We start from the raw sequence: 20768 nt of genomic DNA, 5'->3' as shown, positions 1-20768 counted from the left end.
TTCAAGTAACTGGAATAATCAGACTAGCCAAGAAGGAAGTAGCCTCACAGCCAGAAAGAACTGGATTCAACTCCTGCCTTTGAAACATACTGGCTGTGTGATTTGGGGGAAGTCACTTACCCTTTCAACATTCTAGGCAACTCTCTAAGAATAAAAGTTGCATTGAACTTAGCAAGGTACAATAGTAGAGTTTTCTCATGGGGGGTTAGGGGTCCCTATGGCAATGAAATCATATCCAGTCTTTTACTATAAATATTAGTTTTGGAGGCTGAAATATGAAATGACAGCAAACATCACCATGTTAGTGAAGTTTTTTCTTTTCTTTTTTCTTTTTTTTTTTTTTGGAGGGAGGAGAGGGGAGAGGACCATCTGATCAGAGCTGCCTTCCCCAACCTCTAACCCAGAAAAAAAAAAGCAACATTCATTCAGATATTGGGGGGGGCAGGGTGTCACTCAGTCACAAGGGAAAAAAACAGAACACAAAAAACTTGATCATCAAAAGTAAAGGATACAGAAGTCATCTTAGCTAATCAGTACCCAAATAGTAATGCTCTCTATAACATCCTTGACAAGTGGTCATCCAGTATAAAAATTACTAATGATACTGACTGACAATCTTTGAGGGTATCCCAATTAATTTCTGAACAGGTTATCTTTATCCCTACATACCTGAAATCTACTGTCTCTCAGTAATTTCCAACAATTAGTCCTAATTCTGTTCTCTGTGGCCATGAAAAATAAGTCTAGTACTACCAAATATGTCACAGAATCTCAGAACTGAAGAGGGACCTCAGAGGCATCCAATACACCCGAGCAGAAATCCTGTCTTCATGGCATACCTGAAAGGCAGTCTAATGATAGGACATATACTACTTCTGCGAGCAGTAAGATATTTGCCCTTATATATTTCAGACTTGACTGGCCAGAATTCATATGAGACTGGGAAGCGGATTCTATTCCAAATAAATAATGTCCAGCCAATAGATAATGGATATTCTATTATCATTCAGCAACTTCACAATCTTGAAAATGCTTTTTTTTTTTAAAGGAGGAGGATGAGATGAGGTAAACTCAGGACATTTTTCTAGGAGTTCACCTCACATCTATGAAATTTTTAAAATATTTTGATAACTGTATTTCAACATAATTGGTTTTCTTTGTAAATCCTAAGTATTTTATTTTATGCACGTATTGATATTATTCTGAAAAGGGATTAGAATTGCTATTAGAATTCCAAAGATGCTTAACACAAATAGATTAAGAACCGTGGGTCTAGTCAATATTGGCAAATGGGGGAAGATGGATTTCAGTTTTCCAATATATTTAGACCTCAATTTGCATGTTAACTTCAATGATTTAGGTGTGTGGTCCCAAATTCACTGGATTACTACAGTGCTTGAACTTTGTCTCCTAATAAACTGAGAAGGTAAGTTCAAGAAATAAACTGCTATAGTGCGTGTTTTTAATGATTCTCAAGTTGTATTAAAAATAGGAATCTACCTTTAAAAAAGTCAGACATTTTGTAAGATTGATCTTTGCATAAAATAATGAAATCTGCTTTTTGGATTAAGAAAAGCAATAACTCAGCCAGACCCTGGCACAAGAGATGTTCCCCTGTTGAATCCCATTCTGTTTTGGGATGAAGAAGAGAATGAGTTTGAAAAAAGGCTGACATATTTTAATGCATGTAAAACTGTAAAGATAATATATTTTTAATAAGCTTCCGTCTGTGCTGTCACTTTTTACAATGACAGTGCTATAGAGCATTCATTTCAAAACAAGAATTTTAAACAGAGAACTGAGTTTGCTTGTCTTATTCTTTCTTTTTTCTTTCCTTCTCAACAAGCACCATTTTATAGAGAACCAAACCAGTAAGCATGAAAACATATAATCTGGGAGAAGTGAAATATAATTGTGTAATTGAAACAGGTTCTGGAATTACAGTAGGTTTCAAAATGCAAAGCACTGACCTTTTACTTTAAAAAGCAGTCTCCCTTGCAAACGTCTTACCTAATCATTCAAACTCTCTATATTATAGTTAGGTTAGCTAGACAGAAGTCCCATAAAGATTTTTGTCTCTGAAAATCCATTTCATTTGCTATATTTTAAGGGCTGCTCAAATTCCTAATTGAAAAAAATTTTAGTTAAGGACAGGACCAGCCTTAGGCAAAATTGTGAAATGGGCAATATTTACCTTTGCCAACATAGTACTCTGCTCCTCTATCTAAGTGCCTCTGCCCTTCCAGAACAGATGCCTATTCTGCTGGCTTTTGTAAATTATTCCAACTATGGTATGGTGTTGGTTGATAAGAGTTTATGGTTTAAACCTCCTTGGATATTTGCATTTAAATAGAAAGCATTTTTTGTTTTTTGTTTTTTAATAAATGAAGAGCTTTCAAAAGACAAAGGAATGACTCTTTAATGGTGGAATTTCAGGAACTGAGACAGCTTATGTACTATACAGGAGGGGAGGCCTCCCAGAAGCAACTTAAATTGTATTATACATAGGATTATCTAGATCCCTAGTTCACATTACTGATTTTTTTCTGAAGACACTCCCATGGAATCACTAAAATTATGAAACTCTATAAATTAGGCCCTATCTCTAACCCCCAAAACCCTCAAATAAAAACTTATTTATATAAATGATAATATAGAAGCAAACATAAATCGGTTTGTAATTTGTCAAGAATTAAATGCACTCTCTAGATTTCCAATTGGCCAAGACACAATACCACCTAAAACTGAAAAAGCAATGTGCCCCCCCTCCAAAAGATACCTATGTAACACTTTACCCTTAGGAAACAACTACAAATGGATGATTCTTAAAACAAGATTGTGAGATACATTTTTTGTTTCATTTCATTTTGTATGTATGTTTATTTTTGTGTCAGTATAAAGAACTCTTGGTGTCAGATTTCTTCTACCTCCATATACCTCATTAACTAAAACTACTAAGGTATGTAGCATAAGAACACAGTAGGTGTTTATAAGTATTATTCTTATGGTAAACATACACAAACTGAGACTGAGATAGTAGGATCTTAGATGTAGATCTGGAATGGACTTTAAAAGTCATCTGGTATAAACCCTTCATTTTAGAGCAAAGGAACTAAAGGCCAATGGAGATGAAATGGTGTTCTCAAGACTATAAAATAAGTGGCAGAACCAGACACTGCACCAATTAGAAAAGATCAAAGTTGGGATTTGAATATAGGACTTCTGTTTCTAATAATATGGCTTTTCTGACCCAAAGGCCATTATTCTGTGGACTACGTTATACCAGTTCTCATGGACTCTACCAAAAAGGATATGAGGTGATGTGAAGGTGCTGTTGTCTACAGTGTTATGGAAAAGGTTGTTTTGAAATCCCAGCACAGTTAGCTCTATTGACTTTTTCTTTCTTTCTTTCCTTTATTTCCTCCTTCTCTCCTTTCTTTTTCTTTTCTTCCTTCCTTCCTTCCTTCCTTCCTTCCTTCCTTCCTTCCTTCCTTCCTTCCTTCCTTCCTTCCTTCCTTCTTTCTTTCTTCCTTTCTTTCTTTCCTTCCTTCTTTCTCTCGGAGGGAAATATTGAAGTAATTTATTTCTGTGAAAAATGTTTCTGTCTTTGTAGATACTATGACCCTATTCTATCAGGAATAATGTTCAATGACTAAATAAATTGCTTACTTTTTCCTCTCTTTGGCATGCTTCTTTGTTATCATCCATACTAATTTAATGGGAATATTTAAAGATCATAGAAGGGTTCTTTTAGGTTTTATCTTTTTTTAAATTAACAATGTTCATTATTTTTCTCCTTTTTGTTTCCTTTCTCTTTTAATTATTATAAAGTCCAAAATGGCATTGTCATTTTCACTTATTTCCTATCACTGCAGTATTATCAACCTATTTTTTCAAAAGTTACAGTAAAGTCCATAAGACCAGTTTCCTTCTACCTTCTGAAAAAATAAATTGCTAGTTAAGAATGTCAAGAACTTATTAGCTATTCTGATTTTAGGAAAAGGAGACTTTCAGCAGATGTGCATTTGACACTTCCATCTTATTTATTTTTTATTATTTATTGTTTCAGAGTCAACTTAAAATTTGTAACTGAAAAAGAATAGGTCAGTGTGTGTGTATGTATGTGTGTGGGTGTGAAGGGTTACTTATAGTATATCTCCCCCAACTATATAACTTCTGTTTTTCCCTTTTTTTATCCTCACCTAAATGATTAGCCCCAGGTTTCTATATTTCTATACTCATTATCATGATATCCATGCAGGTATCTGATTCCATTACATGCAACTTCTCTCTCTCTCTCTCTCTCTCTCTCTCTCTCTCTCTCTCCTCTGTCTCTCTCTCTCTCTCTCTCTCTCTCTCTCTCTCTCTCTCTCTCTCTCTCTCTCTCTCTCCCCCCCCATTTATTTTAAAAAGGTTTCCCAATGAAGTCATATTCCAGTCATTGATTTCCATTTCCCATCCCAACAGATCTCAGAGAGACCTATGTAATTTAAATCATTGAGGAAATATTTTTAAATAAAATGTATAAATAACAAATTCCTATTGTGTGATTAGAAGCACTGTGAAGATCTGAAATGCTTAAATTTGAAAGGTTAACTTCAGAGAAGGCATTTATGTGTTCTTATAAACCATGGACAGGGCGCCCATGTGCCAAAGTGGAAAGAGTACCAAGCCTGGAGTTGGGAAGACCTGAGTTCAAATTTGGCATCAGACACTTACTAGCTGTGTGACTTTGGGTAAGTCACTTAACACTGTTTGCCTCAGTTTCCTCATCTGTAAAACAAGCTGGAGAAGGAAATGGCAAACCACTCGAATATATTTGCCAAGAAGATCTCAAATGTTGTCGTGAAGAGTTGGCCACAGTTGAACAACAACAGCAAAATAACCATGGATAAATGGAAAGAGTGCTGGATTTAGAAGCAAAGGAACTGGGTGGATATCTAGGCTCTAAGTGACCTTGGCAAAGTCAATTAACATATCTAGGCCTGTCTATAAAATGAGGATATGCCGCTTTTAAGAACATACAATAAAGGTGAAAATACTAGTTTATCTCTTTGCTTCTTCTACCTTCTGAGAAACTGAATTGGCAGTTAAGAAAGACCCTAAGCTTTTCTTCCCACTTAACACTAAAATCCTGTGATTTCTAAGTAAGTTAGGAACCAAAATCACTCATTTGGCACATAATCATACATAGGTTTTTATTAGTATTTTTAATATTCATGGATATATGTCTCCTATCCTCTACTAGATTACAATCTCCTTGAGGACAGAAACTATTTTAAACTTCTTGCTGTCAAGTATAGCTTTGAACACATAGTAGGTACTCAAATAATTCCTGAATACATATTTCATCAGAAGGACTACTCCTCTGATTTCACACAGAATTTTAATTGTGTTAACATACTTAGCAACTCACTAGTATTCAACTCCATTATTAAGACACTGTCTCAGCCTCAGCCACTGGAGAATTTTTTCCATGATTTTTTTTTTCATGGCCATTTGGAGCACTAAAAAGAAAATTAGTCCTACTGCCCTTATGGAATGAGTGCATATTTAACTTCCATGCCATAGACAGAAATTCAGTTTTATGAACCAGTTAAAGGAGAAAGTGCATGGTGTGCCTTTTGCAGTACTTAGATATTGATATATGATTTTTTTTTCCTCAAGGCTACGCTGAGGAGGTAGCAGCAATATGACTTTTTAAAATGTGAGTGAAACTTTCATTTGAAGCCTTTCCACTACATGACTTCAAGCAATTGGCTTGATGGCTTAAATAGTCACAGGCTGTAGGTTAAAATAGGAATGAGACTGAAAACTCTTACAATAACACTAAAGTTGAGGTGTAATAACTGAAAAGCAGTGTAATACTTCATAGAGCTGTCCTTATTCAACCTTCATGGTGTTCAGTCTTGCAATACCTTTGCTATGAATCAGATTCTAGGGCATCATATGTCAAAGGAAACAGGCAGCATTAGTAGTCTAAGTTCTCCTTTAGTATAATTCTTAAATTCTTTTCTACCAAAGTCTTTCTGTTGAACTGACATAGTTATAAGCCACTGAATAGTTCTTCAAGCTTTTTTCACAATGGTTTTCCTGCCAGAACACAAGTTTTGTGAAAACCACTGCGAAACCTCCACAAAAATGGTCAAGAAAAAAAACTCATATTGTTGCCACTGGACATATAGACTCTGGCAAGTACACATATCTACGAATATGATGGAATTGATAAGAGAACCCTTGAGAAGTTCAAGACAGAGGCTGCCGAGATGGGAAAGGGTCCCTTCAAATATGCCAGGGTCTTGGATAAATCGAAGGCTGAATGTGGGTGTGGTATCACCATCTATATATTTTCGTGGAAATTTGAGACAAGAAAGTATTATGTGACCATTATTGATGCTCCAGGACAAAGTGACATTATCAAGAACATGATTACAGGCACATCTCATGGTTGACTGGTATCTATAGAAAGGGCAGACCCATCAGCATTCCCTTTTGACTCACACACTGTGTGTGAAACAACTGATTGTTGGTGTCAACAAAATGGATTCCACCAACTCCTACCTCCACTACTGTCAGTAAATACATGAGGAAACTATCAAGGAAGTCAATACTTATATTAAGAAAATTGGTTACAACCCTGACATGGGAGCTTTTGTGCCAATTTCAGGTTGGAATGCTGACAGCATGCTAGAGCCAAGCTCTAATATGCCTTGGTTCAAGAAATAAAATGTCACTCATAAAGATGGTGATATTAATGGAACTACACTACTCGAAGCTTTGGATGCCATCCTGCCACCAACTTATCCAACTTACAAGCCCTGCTTCTACCCCTCCAAGATATCTACAAGATTGGCGGTATTGGTATGGTACCTGTTGGTTATGTGGGAGACTAGTATTCTTAAACCAGGCATGGTGGTCACCTTTGCCCCAGTCAGTGTCACAACTGACATAAAGTCTATTGAAATTCACCATGAAGCTTTGACTGAGGCTCCACTGGGGGATACCATTGTTTTCAATGTCAAGAATGTGTCTGTCAATGATGTGTGCTGTGGTAATGTGTCTGGTCATAGCAAGAATGACCCACCCATGAAAGCAGCTGGCTTCAGTGAACAGGTCATTATCCTGAACCACCCAGGCTAAATCATTACTGGCTATGCACCTGTTCTGGATTGTCACACAGCTCAGATTGCTGGCAAGTTTGCTGAACTGAGGAGTAGACTGATCATTGCTCTGGTAAGAAGCTAGAAGGTGGGGATGCAAATTTCTGAAATCTGGCGATGCTGACATCATTGGTAAGGCTTCAGACAAGCTCATGTGTGTGGAGAACTTTTGTGGCTATCTTTGTTTTGTCTTGTTTTGCTGTTTGCGATGAGGCAAACTGTTGCTATTGGTGTCATCGAGGCAGTTGACAAAAAGGTTTCTAAAGCTGGCAAGGACACAAAATCTGACCAAAAGTCCCAGAGAGTTAAATGAATATTCTGTACACCACTTGCCACTGCATTCTTAATCAGTGGTGGAAGAAGAGTCTTAGAATTGTTTTTTTTTCTTTCTTTCTTTTTCTTTTTCTTTCTTTCTCTTTCTTTCTTTCTTCCTTTCTTTTTTCTTCCTTTCTTCTTTCTTCCTTTCTTTCTTTCTTTCTTTCTTTCTTTCTCCTTCCTTCCTTCCTTCCTTCCTTCCTTCCTTCCTTCCTTCCTTCCTTCCTTCCTTCCTTTCTTCTTTCTTTCTTTCTTTCTTTCTTTCTTTCTTTCTTTCTTTCTTTCTTTCTTTCTTTCTTTCTTTCTTTCTTTCTTTCTTTCTTTCTTTCTTCTGGTTAATGACTACAATGCACCACTTCAGGAAGAAAGGAATGCTTTTGTGGACCCTTTGCTTCATGGCAGCTTTAAATGATTAGTCCTTAAAATTAGTAATTTTTAAGTGGAGAAAACTTGACCAAAATCTGTCACAGAATTTTGAGATAATTAAAATAGTTTAATGCAGAAAAAAAAGTTCCTCAAAAGGGCAATAGCAGCCCTTCAGATCTTTCTGTCAGTAGCATTTAATCAATACCATTTTGTAGATAAGGAAATTGAATCCCAGAAAAGGGAAGTGATTTGTCCAAGTTATTCAGATCATAATATCATAGATAGCTGATCTGGGCACCCTCCTTAAATGGAGGTTTTTGGAAGAACTCTTCACTCCACCCTCTGGTCTGTGGAGCAGAGGATCCAGGATGATGAAACTTCTAATGACAAGATTCCCTGGGGGCATAATGGAGAAGTCTAAAAGAGACCAGCTGGGTGGGAAATGGATGGGTTCTCCTTTCTTTAGGCATGATTCAATGAACTCATATACTTAACATACAGCTTACTGCAGCATAAATTAAAGAGTAGGTCATGAACTCCTTTTTGGAGTCATCTGTTTAGAGCAGATTTTTAGAGATGGAAGAGGGAATTTAGGAACCACCCACACCCATAACTCATGGAAAGGACTAAGAACTGTGTGTGTGTGTGTGTGTGTGTGTGTGTGTGTGTGTGTGTGTACCTGTGTATATCTCTTCATATTTGAAAAATGGAAATAAATAATATGTGGGTTATATACCTTCCAGGGTTTGGTGAACATGAAGTGAGATCACACAAGCAATGTCCTTTGTAACTAAAAGTCATTATATATGTATGGACTTTGACATACTTTTCTGGGACCCCATTTCTGGATTGTGGACTATAATGAGGAAAAAGAGGGGAACTCCACTGTTAGAAAATGGTTTACCTTTACCAGTTTAATAACTTAATGGGATTCACAAATAGCTGGCAGTCTCGGCATATGGGAGAGATACTCTTTCATCACGGCTTCATTCTGACTCCAACTCTGTCCAACTCTGACTTCATTCCAAGATTAGACTCTCTCCCACAATCCTCATCTTTAGTAGTCTAGCTCACTGATCAATCAAGTCTCAGGCTTCAGCAATGGCTGCCACAGCCATTCAAGTCTAACTTATAGATAGCATCCTGGATAATGGATAACCTAGATGATGACTGTATCAGCATTGCCACTCATAAAGAACTGAGGAAGTCCGATTTTTAATAGCAATGAAAAGAAAAATCCAGCAACTCTGTTAACATTCAAATTTTGCCATTTCCTGCCCCAACATATGCTAAAGGAAGTATAGTTTCCTAATGCAGACTGGGGCAATCATTTCTTGGTGTCTCACAAATTCTGTTTCCTCTTTTACAAGCTTCTGAGGTCCCAGAGAGATAAAAAGGGCAGTATCAAAAAAAGCAGCTTAGTAATAATAATTGTAACAGGTCACACATACATAAAGATTTCTAGTTACAAATTATTTTACATGGACAATTAGGTGATACAGTTGTTAGAGTGCTGGGCCTGGAGTCAGGAAGACTCATCTTCCTGAGTTCAAATCTGGTCTCAGACACTTACTAGCTGTGTGACCCTGGGCAAGTCACTTAACCCTTTTTGCCTCAGTTTCACCATCTATAAAATGAGCTGGAGAAGATTGAAATGGTAGACCACCCTAGTATCTCTGCCAAGAAAACCCCAAATGGGATCATAAAGAGTCAAATATGACTGAAAAATGAAAGGTTTATGTGTGTGATCTTATTTCATGTTCACAGAAACCTAGAACGTATATAACACAAATATTATTAATTTACATTTTTCAAATGCTGAAACTGCCACTCAAATGAAGCCATAGAAAGGAAATTTATCATATTTACAGATGATGCATAGATGGAAGGAAAAGTTAATTCACTGGATTGCCACATTTGGACATACCATATTTGGAAGAACACTAAGAAACTGGATCATATTAAAATTCGATCAAGATAGGACCATTAAAACTATGTCATGTAAATAAAGGTTAAAGAAATTGGGGATATTTAACCTGGAGAAGGGAAAATTTAAGGAGAATGTGATTGTTTTATTAAAATATCTTGTTTTTTGTAGAAAATTGAATATATTTGTTCTCCTTGGCCCCAGAAAACTAAAAACAATACACATTTCAGGGAAGCTTATTTCTGTTCAATTTAAGAGGGGGGAAAAGCAAACATATTCTATAAATTAGAACCATTCCCAAGTAGAAAGGAGTATGTGGGAAGATAATAGGTTCCCAGTTACTAAAGGTATTCCAACAGAGGCTGAAGATACTGGAAAATAAATTCCTATTTTGGTTGGGGATTGGAGTCAGTGATTTCTCAGGTCGTTCTCAATTCCAAAATATATGACTAAATGACTTAATGAAGGTCAGACAAGTAGTGCATTCCAGGTACATGACTTGAACCCTAGTCTTAATTCAAGTACTTTTTCTATCTCATCAGAATACTCTGTTTAGCTTTTGGAATGGTCACCTCTCTGGGGACCTAGTTCTCTACAAATTTAATGCTGTCACTCAAGATGAATCTCTGTAAATACATAATCACCAGATCTCAAGTAGATACCTTGATCCACAATAGTGACCAGTCATTAAAATGACAAAAAGGGTAGATTTTTCAAATTATTTCACCCACGCTTACTCCAAATGGGTTAATCATAAAATCTATCACTCAAGATGAATCTCTGTAAATACATAATCACCAAATCTCAAGTAGATACCTTGATCCACAACAGTGACCAGTCATTAAAATGACAAAAAGGGTAGATTTTTCAAATTATTTTACCCACGCTTGCTCCAAATGAGTTAATCATAAAATCACAGCTGTATAAATTAACCCCAAATCCTAAATGTCAGTAGAGTCAATAAAATCCAACATTCTTAGCACTGTTTCTTTTTTTATGAGAAAATCACTAGACCCCTTTTGCCATTTTTATAGGAACTAAAGCAGAAGGAGAAGATCTGAACAGCTTTGGTCTCTCAAAATTTTACTGCCTGTGCCCAGTGGAGCCTGTTTAGGAAGCATTAACAAGAAGTCATAAAATAATTCAACTTTGTCCCATTAACAAATTAATCAAGTACTAAAAATGCCTTATGAAATGGAACTGGAATGAAAAATAGGATAGTGTCATTTCCCATCTCTCCACTCCCAAAAAAGCATTTTCTGTGCTTTCAGAAGACACTGAAGTTTTACAAAGCCAAAGCTAAGTGTAGAATTCAAAATTTCTGTTCTTCATGTAAAGAAAATGGTCCCCAGATGACATAAAATCTTTTGATTTGATGAAATCAAAAAACCCTTTCCTAAAGTGTTTGTCCACATTCTGACCAATATGTTCTTTTTTTTGTCTTTCTAAACCTTCTTGGTCAATGAATTTTATAAACCATCCCCAAACTTCCTGCTGATATTCTACTTCCTGTTTTATATTTGAGTTCTGAATTAGATTTGGTATTTATGAAAGATGTTGAGTTGAAAGGGTCAATCAGAATTCCTTGTTGTAGAAGAAATATGGGATAGAGGCTACTTGATTTTATCCACCTTTGCCAGTTTTTTAGATTGCTGTTATAGCACACCTGAGGAAAAAATGGCTGCAAACTACATTTCACCCAGCTCCTCACATTACACAATTAGAATAGTTAGATTATGTCCAATAAAGAGCAGCTTGAAAAGGTATCATTAGGTTTGTGCATGAAAGATGGGTTTGCATGTGCCTTTCACGGCCAGATGTTAGAAAATTATGTGAAATTTCAGTTGTCCTCTTCTCTTGTTTCCTATCTCTCCCTGGAGAGATTTGCTGAAGAAAAATTTAATCAATTGCATACTAATGAAAATAACAATGGTACCTGTTTAGAACCAAAGGCATTCACAATACTAATATGAAACCTCCACGGGAAACCTACTATCAAGCCAGTAAAAAGGTAGGAAAATGTTTTTAGTAAGATACACATCTATAATCTTTATATCTTTCTCTGACCCTTCCCTTTCCCCATATGCAGGATCTCAAGTCTATTTTATTTTGTTCTCTATAAATATTTGATTAGCATGATCATTAACTATCATTTTTTAGCATGTACTATGTAGAGTGCCAAGCTGGAGATGTAGTTTGGTATAATGAATAGGGGGAAGATTTTGAAACCTGGAAGAGCTGGTTTTAAGTCCTGTATATGATACTTACTATTTACATGATCTTGGGAAAGGCACTTAAACTCTCAATAGCCAATCTGCACTAGTGAAGGAAGCATCCTCACCAGAAATTACTAATACTAATGAAATCATAGATCTAGGGACTCCCTTCCTGCCCCTCTCTAATTTGCCTTAGAATACAAAATAATAATTAATATAATAATAATAATAATAATAATAATAATAATAATAATAGCTAGCATTTATTTGGTGATTTTAAGTTTGTGAAGCATTGTACATGTGTTATTGATAAAATAACCTGCTCTGGAAATTTACCATGTAGTTGAAGAGATGACAGTTATATAAAAAAGACAACAAACTTACCATAAACTAAATGCCAAAGATGAGATACAGAGATTAAATTTTCAAGAGTCTAGAAGTGGGAGATATCACTGAGGGCTGGGCCAGTTTAGTAGGTCTTCCCCGAATAAATGGAAATTGAGTTGGCCTCATAAATTAAGACAAACATTAGAGAAATAGATTAGAGGTAGAGGGCATTAAAAAGAAGAAGAAAATGAAGAGGAAGAATAAAAAGAACAAGCAGAACAAGAACAATAAAGAGTGAAAACAAGCACAAGAAGAGAAAGAAGAACAAGATCAAGAAGAAGCAGGACAAGAAGTATAAGAAAGAAGAGGAGAGGAAGTAGGAGGACCTGAACATGAAAGAGAGAGAAAGACTGATGATGAAAGTTTTGCAGGGGATAGAAAGGGTAAGGTTTGGAAAGAAATAAGGGAACTTTCTTTCTCTGAAATAGGAGAATTGGCAGAAAAGGTAGATGAAAACAAAAGGGGAAAAACATATGATTTTCTACTGTTCTGTCTGAGGAAATAAAAAGGTGAGAAATCTCAAAGAAAATCTTTCTTATTCTTGTTCTTGTTCATTCTTCTTTTGCTTCTTGTTCTTGTTCCTGTTCTTTTTCTTCGCCATTCTTGTTGTTCTTCTTGTTTGTCTATTTGCAAAAGAGGAACAATGCGATTATGGTTTCCTTGAGCCTCCAGTGACATTTTTTTAATGATTTAGATGTTTCAGTTACTTTTAGCTAAAAGGGAAGGATTTCTTCATTTTCTCAGACCATTATCTTCTTAAATGGCATTCCTTTTCCACAGTAGTTCTCTCTATTTTCATCCTTAAACCTACTCCCCACTTCTTCATCGTTCTTATTGTCCTGTGCCCATCCTCTCCTCTGAGTCCTCTGGAATTTCTATTTCTTAAAAATATCGTTTTTTGTTTTCAAATTCCCCTTCTTATATGGTATTTCCTGGCACATCAGCACATACGGTCATACCATTATGTTCTTCAGTATCCTATACATTAATTCCTGCTAAGATGTAGTCTTCAATAAGATCTTTCATCATTCTCTGAAAAACGTTGGAGTTTTAGCAAACAGAGCAGATGAAAAAGTTAATGCAATCTTTGACTGCCTGAATAAGCAGCATGGAATTCAGAATGAGAGAGGTGATAGTCATCTCTATTCAGATGACTCCTAAATCAATATATCTATCCCTTATCTCTCTGATGAACACCACAGAATCGTTTTCAGTTTCCTGCTGAACTCTGAGACCTCCTTTAGGCAAGACAAACTCACCATGTGCAAAATTGATCTTCTTTTCTTCATCCCTAAAGCCACCAAGAGAAAGCCAAACTCCCCTATTTATATTGAGAGAACAGATAAAACAAAAAAATGAAACAAAAAACTTTCCAGTAATCCAACTTACTTTTCTTTCCTTTGTTCCAGTATCTTAGCAGTAGCCAAGTCTTTTGTACTTTTATGTCTACAACCTATCAAAGATTCCTTTCCTTTTCCTTATTCACCCAGCTAGCTCCTTATTTCAGTCAGTCAATAAACAGCCAATAAACATTTATTAAGCACCTATTACATGCCTGACATTTTGCTAAGTGTGAAGATATAAAAAGAAGCAAAAACCAGGGTTCCCTCCCCTGAAGGAGCTCACAATCTAATGATGGAACAAAATGAAGCAAATATGTACAAACAAGATTTAGACAGGATAAAGAGGAAATGATTAAAAGAAAGAATGGTCAGTTAGGTGGTACAGTGGACAGAATGCCAGGCCTGGAGTCAGGAAGACCTTAGTTCAAACCTAGCCTCAGACACTTTATTAGCTATCTGACCCTGAGCACTTATCCTGTTTGCTTCAGTTTCCTCATCTGTAACAAGAGCTGGGGAAGGCCATGACAAACCACACCAGTATCTTTGCCAAGAAAACCCCAAATAGGGTCACTAAAAGTTGGACACAATCGAAATAACTGAACAATAAGAACAGCAACAACAGCAAAAGAGAAAAGGCACCAGAATTTAGAGGGGATGGGAAAGGCTTTTTGTATAAGATGGAATTATAGTTTGAACCTGAAGGAAGCCAGGGAAGTCAACAGTTGAAAGTAAGGATGGAAAACATTCCAGGCATGGGGGATGCAGGGGGACAACAGCTAGAGAAAATACCTGAAGCTGACAGATGGAGTGTTTTATTTTGCTATAGCAAGGAAGCCAGTTTCACTGAAGAGTATGTGGGAAGGAATAATGAGTAAGAATACTAGAATGGTAGGAGTGGGCTAAGCTTTGAATGCCAAACAGAGGATTTTATATTTGATTCTAGAGATGACAGGAAGGTTACTGAGTAGAGGGGTGATATGGTCAGACTAGCACTTCAGGAAAATCACTTTAGCGGCTGAATGAAGGGTGGATTGTAGTGGCAAGACATATGAGGCAGGCAGACCCAATAGCAGGGTATTGCAACAGACCAAGTGTGAGGTGATGAGTGTCTGTATGAGAATGGTGGCAGCATCAGAGGAGAGAAAGAGGCACATTCTTGAGATGTTGCCAAGATGATATTGACAAACTTTGGCAAAAGAATACATATGAAGGATGAGAGATAGGGGTTGAGGATGGCATGTAGGTTTTGAGCCAGAGAGACTAAGAAAATGGTGTTGCCTTCTACAATTGGTTGGTTGGCTGTTGTCCTTCATTTTCAAAAACCAAAATGATATCACTGTGTTGGGGTCAAGGTACAGAGCATCTGACTGTGGCTGATCAGATCAATAATAGCTCAGAAGGCTTTACCACAGGTCAAGTACAAATAGTCCATATGCCTTCTACACTAACAGAGAAGTTAAAGTGAGAAGGGTTTAGGGGGAACAATGAAAAGTTCATTTTTGGACACATTGAGTTTAAGATGTCTATTGAATATCCAGTCTGAGATATCTGAAAGTCAGTTGGAGATGCAAGATTGGAGGTCAGCAGAGAGGTTGTGAGGATAGGTAGATTTAGGTATCATCAGCGGAGATTGTAATCAAATCCATAAGAACTGAAGAGATCATGAAGTGAAATAGTATAGAGGAAGATGAGAAGAAGGCCCAGAGGGAAAAAAAAAAAAAACAACACCCTAGGTTAGAATACAACAGAATGGTTAAGAGGGCATAATCTGGAAGACGATTCAATGAGACTGAGAAGCAGTGATCTACCTCATAGGTAGTAGTAGAACCAAGAAAGTGGTGTTATGATTTTTCCTTAAATTGATAAAAAAGCATTTCTCTATAACCATCATCGAGCATTATCTGTAATGATAATAAACTGGATACTTTCCCAGTAAGATCAGGTTTGAAACAAGGACCCCCATTGTCACCAATATTATTCAATATTTATTGGAACTCCTAGCAATAGCAATAAGAAAAGAAAAAGAAATAGAAGAAATCAGAATAGGGAATGAGGTGACAAAACTATCTCTTTTTGCAGATGATATGGTGATATACTTGGAATACCGCAAAGTCTCAACTAGAAAATTAGTTAAACCAATTAATAATTTTAGCAAAGTAGCAAGATGCAAACTCAATCCACATATATCATCAGCATTCCTATATATCACAAACAAAACTCTGCAAGAAGAGATAGTAAAATATACTCCATTTAAAATAACTCTATATAGAAGAAATACCTGGCAGTATACCTGTCAAAAAGAAAACAGGAACTATATAAACAAAATTATAAAAAAAAAAACTTTTTTTTTACAAATAGAATCAGATTTAAATAACTGGAGAAATATTAATTATTCATGGGTGGGCAGGTCCAATATAATAAAAAGGACAATTTTACTTAAACTAATTTATATATTCAACATCATGTCAATTAAGTTACCAAAAAAGATTTTTACTGAATTCAAAAAAAAATAATGACAAAATTAATTTAAAAGAACAAAAAGTCAAGAATATCAAAGGAAATAATGGGGAAAATGTAAAGGAAGAAGGTTTAGCACTAACAGATCTTAAAACATATTATAGCTCAGCAATCATCCAAAACTATCTGGAGCAGACTAAGAAACAGAAAAGTAGGTAAATGGAATAGAGTAGATACACAATTTACAGCAGTAAAACAAACATAATGACCTTGTATTTAACAAGTATAAAGGTTTAAGGTTTTAGGATAAGAATTCATTAATCAGTAAAAATTTTAGGGAAAACTGGAAAGCAATATGGCAGAAACTGGCACAGACCAATATCTTACACCATTTACCAAGATAAGGTCAAAATTGATACACGACCTAGACATAAAGAGAGATTTTACAAGAGAATGGAACATATTACTTATAAGACCTATGGATAGGTGAACAATTTATGAATAAATAAGAGCTAGAAAGCAAAGTTAAGTGTAAAATGGATAATTTTAATTACATTAAATTAAAAAGGTTTTGTACAAATTAACTAAATGTTGCCAAGCTCAGAAGGAAAGGAGAAAACTTGGGGGGGGTGATTATAGACAGTTTATTAGATAAAGGTCTCATATCAAAAATATATAAAGATCTTTGTCAAATCTATAAGCATATGAGTCATTCCCTAATCAATAAATGGTCAAAAGATATGAACAGTCAATTTTTGGATGAAGAATAAGGCATTCTCAGAGAAAAGATTCTAATAATGGGGTAATCTAGGAAAGTCCTCTTGCAGAAGACAGAATTTTAATTGAGGCTTGGAGGAATCCAAGGAAGCTAGGAGGCAGACGTAAGGAGGAAGGACACTCTTAGCATGGTGATGTGGGTATCTCAGTTGTCCTCCCCAAACCCCTGCTATATGAAAAGGCAATTTTTAACATTCATTTTTACAATATTTTGAGTTCCCAATTTTTCTCTCCCCTTCCTATCCCTCCCCCTTCTCCAAGACAGTAAGCAATCTGATATAGGTTATACATGTGCAATTACGTAAAACGTTATTTCCACATTAGTCATGTTATGAAAGAAGAAACAGAACAAAATAGAAAAGAAAAGCACAAAAAAGTGAAAATAATATGCTCCAATGCATTCAGACTCCATCAGTTCTTTCTCTGGATGTGGATAGCATTTTCCATCATAATTCTTTTGGAACTGTTTTAGATCACTGTATTGCTGAGAAGAGCTAAATCAATCAGTTGATAACCGCAATGTTGCTGTTACTGTGTACAGTGTTGTCCTGGTTCTGCTGACTTCACTCAGTATCAGTTCAGGTAAGTCTTTCCAAGTTTCTTCTGAAATCTACCTACTCATCATTTCTTATGCCATGATAGTATTCCATTACATTCATATAATACAACTTGTTTAGCCATTACCCAATTGATGGGCATGATTTAGGACCCTTTTATATCATTACACATAGCTTTGATTTCTTCACCTGAAAACTGCTTGTTCACATCTTTTGGCCATCTATCAATTGGGAAATGGCTTGTATTCATATAAAATTGATTCAGTTCGCTATATATTTGAGATACAAGGCCTGTATCAGAGACATTTGATGTAAAAATCCCAGCTTTCTGCTTCCCTTCTAATCTTGGCTGCATTGGTATTATTTGTGTAAAAACTTTTATGATAGAATCACAATTATCCATTTTGCATTTTGTAATGCTCTATGTCTCTCGTTTGGTCATAAATCCTTCCCTTCTCTAAAAAAGGAGCTTATATTCTAAAGGAGCAAGACAATACATAAAAGGGAGCTAAAAGGAAAAAAGAGGAAAGAGAAGAAGATGAAAGTACTGACCATAGAGGCATGGTAGAGCAAATCTGGAGTGCATCCCTAAGAGGAATGACATGGTACTGGCCTGGGTGCCCTCCTTAAATGGAGGTTCTGGGAAAAGGCATCCAAACAGAAGAAGAGGCCATATAGGAGGCAGGTACTTTCAATATGTGAATTCCAGGGCTGGAGTAAGCCTCAGAGTGAAGAGGTTTATGGAGCATTGTAAGAAAAGTCTGGAGTTCAGCCTGAAAAGACAATGGGACAGCCAGTGAAAATTCACGAAGTGAGGAGATAAAATACTATGTGCAGGAAAAGCAAGAAGGCTAGTAACAATGAATAGTAAAAGAAGTGAAGTATAAGACTAGACCAATAAGTGGAAAGTTGCAGTTGTTTACTTGCATATAAGGAAAATCTTAACAATTAGAATTATGCAGAAAGAGAATTGACTGCCTTGGAAAATACTTTGTCACTCATGACTAAGGTCTTCAGGTAAAGACTAGATGAGTACTTTGGGGGATAGAGTAATGACAATGCTTGGCCATGTACACATTAGACTAGACAGCTTCTAAGAACCCATCTAATTCTGAGATTCTGTGATTCATAATTTCCCATGCTTCATGATCCTAAGTAGATACTCAGTTTCTCATCAATGAACCATACATATATATGTGTGTGTGTGTGTGTGTGTGTGTGTGTATGTGAGTGTGTGTGTGTGTATGTGTATATATATATATACATATATATGCATACACACATATACATATACATATACATATATGTAGTGGCATCATTACCTTTTGCATAGCTTTTCTGTGGATTATTGGCTCAGCCTCTTGGACCATAATGCTACAGGAGCCCAAGTCACCTTTAATATATTCATGGAATACATATTATATCCCTAATCCTGGTACACTGTTTCAATAAAGTAGTCTAATTCAGTTTGTAAGAAAATTCTGAATTGGGATCATTCTCTTTACTCATCCCAACCTCATTTAGAAGACACAGATAAGCCCTGCAGCATAAATGCTTTAGAAGCTAGTAATAAAGACTGTTCTAGCCAACAGAACTTAAATAATTTTTACTACCTGATGCATACGGAGAGGAAAAATGAAGAACAGATGGAATATTTCAATACTCCCTAGATCAGTAGAGAGTAAACTAAAGGCAGGAAGTTCATTACCCTCTGTGCAAATATAAGATCATTCTACATGACCTTTGTGTAGGGCTTGATGTGTCTTGGACAAGTATCACAAAGGTCCACTTTTAGAGAAGTTTCTGTGTGCGATCAGTGGATGAGACTCAATAAGGCAAGATTCCCAACCTAGCACCTCATTTAAAGATATATGGGTTTTCTAGGGCAGAACTGCAAATCGAAGATAAATTTGTAAAAAAAACTCTTGGGCTCCTCCTGTTAGCTATCTAGAATAAGAACCTAGAAATAGCAAAGGCCATTTGAGGACAGAGAAGAAATAAAGCAGAGATTTTATGGGAGACATTTTCTCTTTCAGAGGAGAATACAATTGTTGTTTCAGTGGGGAACAGGATGCTTCCTGAGAGTCAAAGATAACATAATTGATCCTACTAATTAAGACAGCTAGATTCTAGTCCAAAGCTCAGCCAAAAACATCCATGTGGCCTTGGCCAATCACTTTCCCTTGTTGAGTGTCCATTTTCTTATCTATAAAATATGAGAATTTAGGGTAGGTGACCTCGGATTTTCTTTTTTTTTTAATTTTTTTATTAATTTATTTTGATTTATCAACAATCACTTCCATATGCTTTTGAGTTTTAAATTTTTCTCCCCCTTCCTCTCCACCACCCTTCCCAAGACAGCGCACAATCTGATATAGGCTATACATATATATGCCTAGTAAACATATTTTCACATTAGTGATGTTGTAAGTAAAAATTAAAACCAATAGGAGGAACCATAAGAAAGAGGAAACAAAACTCAACAGAAGAGAAAAAAAATAGCAATTCAACTTCCATAGTTCTTTCTTTGGATGTGGACAGCATTTTCCATCATCAGGCCTTTGGAGATGTCTTAGATCCTTGTATTGTTGGGAAGGGTTAAGTTTATCAATATTAGAGATCGCACAACGTGGCTGTCATTGTGTACAATGTTCTCTTGGTTCTGCTCACTTCACTCAGCATCACACCATACAAGTCTTTCCAGGTTTTTCTGAAGTCAGCCTGTTCATCATTTCTTATAGCACAATAGTATTCCATTGCATTCGTATACCACAACTTGCTCAGCCATTCCCCAACTGATGGGCATCCTCTCAATTTCCAATTCTTTGCCACCACAAAAAGAGCTGCTACGAATATTTTTGTATATGTAGGTCCTTTTCCCATTCGTATGATCTCTTTGGTATATAGCCCTAGAAGTGCTATTGCTGAGTCAAAGGGTATGCACATTTTTATAGCTCTTTGGGCACAGTTCCAAATTGCTCTCCAAAATGGTTGGATCATTTCATAACTCCACCAATAATGCATTAGTGTTCCAATTTTCCTACATCTTCTCCAACATTTCCTGTTTTATCATGTTGGCCAATCTGATGTGTAATGTGGTACCTCAGAGTTGTTTTGATTTGCATTTCTCTAATCAATAGTGATTTAGAGCGTTTTTTCATATGACTATGGATGGCTTTAATTTCTTCATCTGAGAACTGCTTGTTCATATTATTTGACCATTTATCAATTGGGGAATGACTTGTATTCTTACAGATTTGACT

General features: G+C 36.1%; 1 pseudogene; it reads left to right on the top strand.

The window, feature by feature from the left end:
* Positions 1-758: 758 nt before the first annotated feature.
* On the top strand, positions 759-7473 carry LOC110192116 (elongation factor 1-alpha 1 pseudogene; annotated as a pseudogene).
* Positions 7474-20768: the final 13295 nt, after the last annotated feature.

Source organism: Phascolarctos cinereus, unplaced genomic scaffold (genome assembly GCF_003287225.1).
Source record: "Phascolarctos cinereus isolate Bilbo 61053 unplaced genomic scaffold, phaCin_HiC Scaffold_726;HRSCAF=1367, whole genome shotgun sequence".
NCBI lineage: Eukaryota > Metazoa > Chordata > Mammalia > Diprotodontia > Phascolarctidae > Phascolarctos > Phascolarctos cinereus.
The sequence above is the reverse complement of the archived record's forward strand: the minus strand, read 5'-3'. Positions and strand labels throughout refer to the sequence as shown.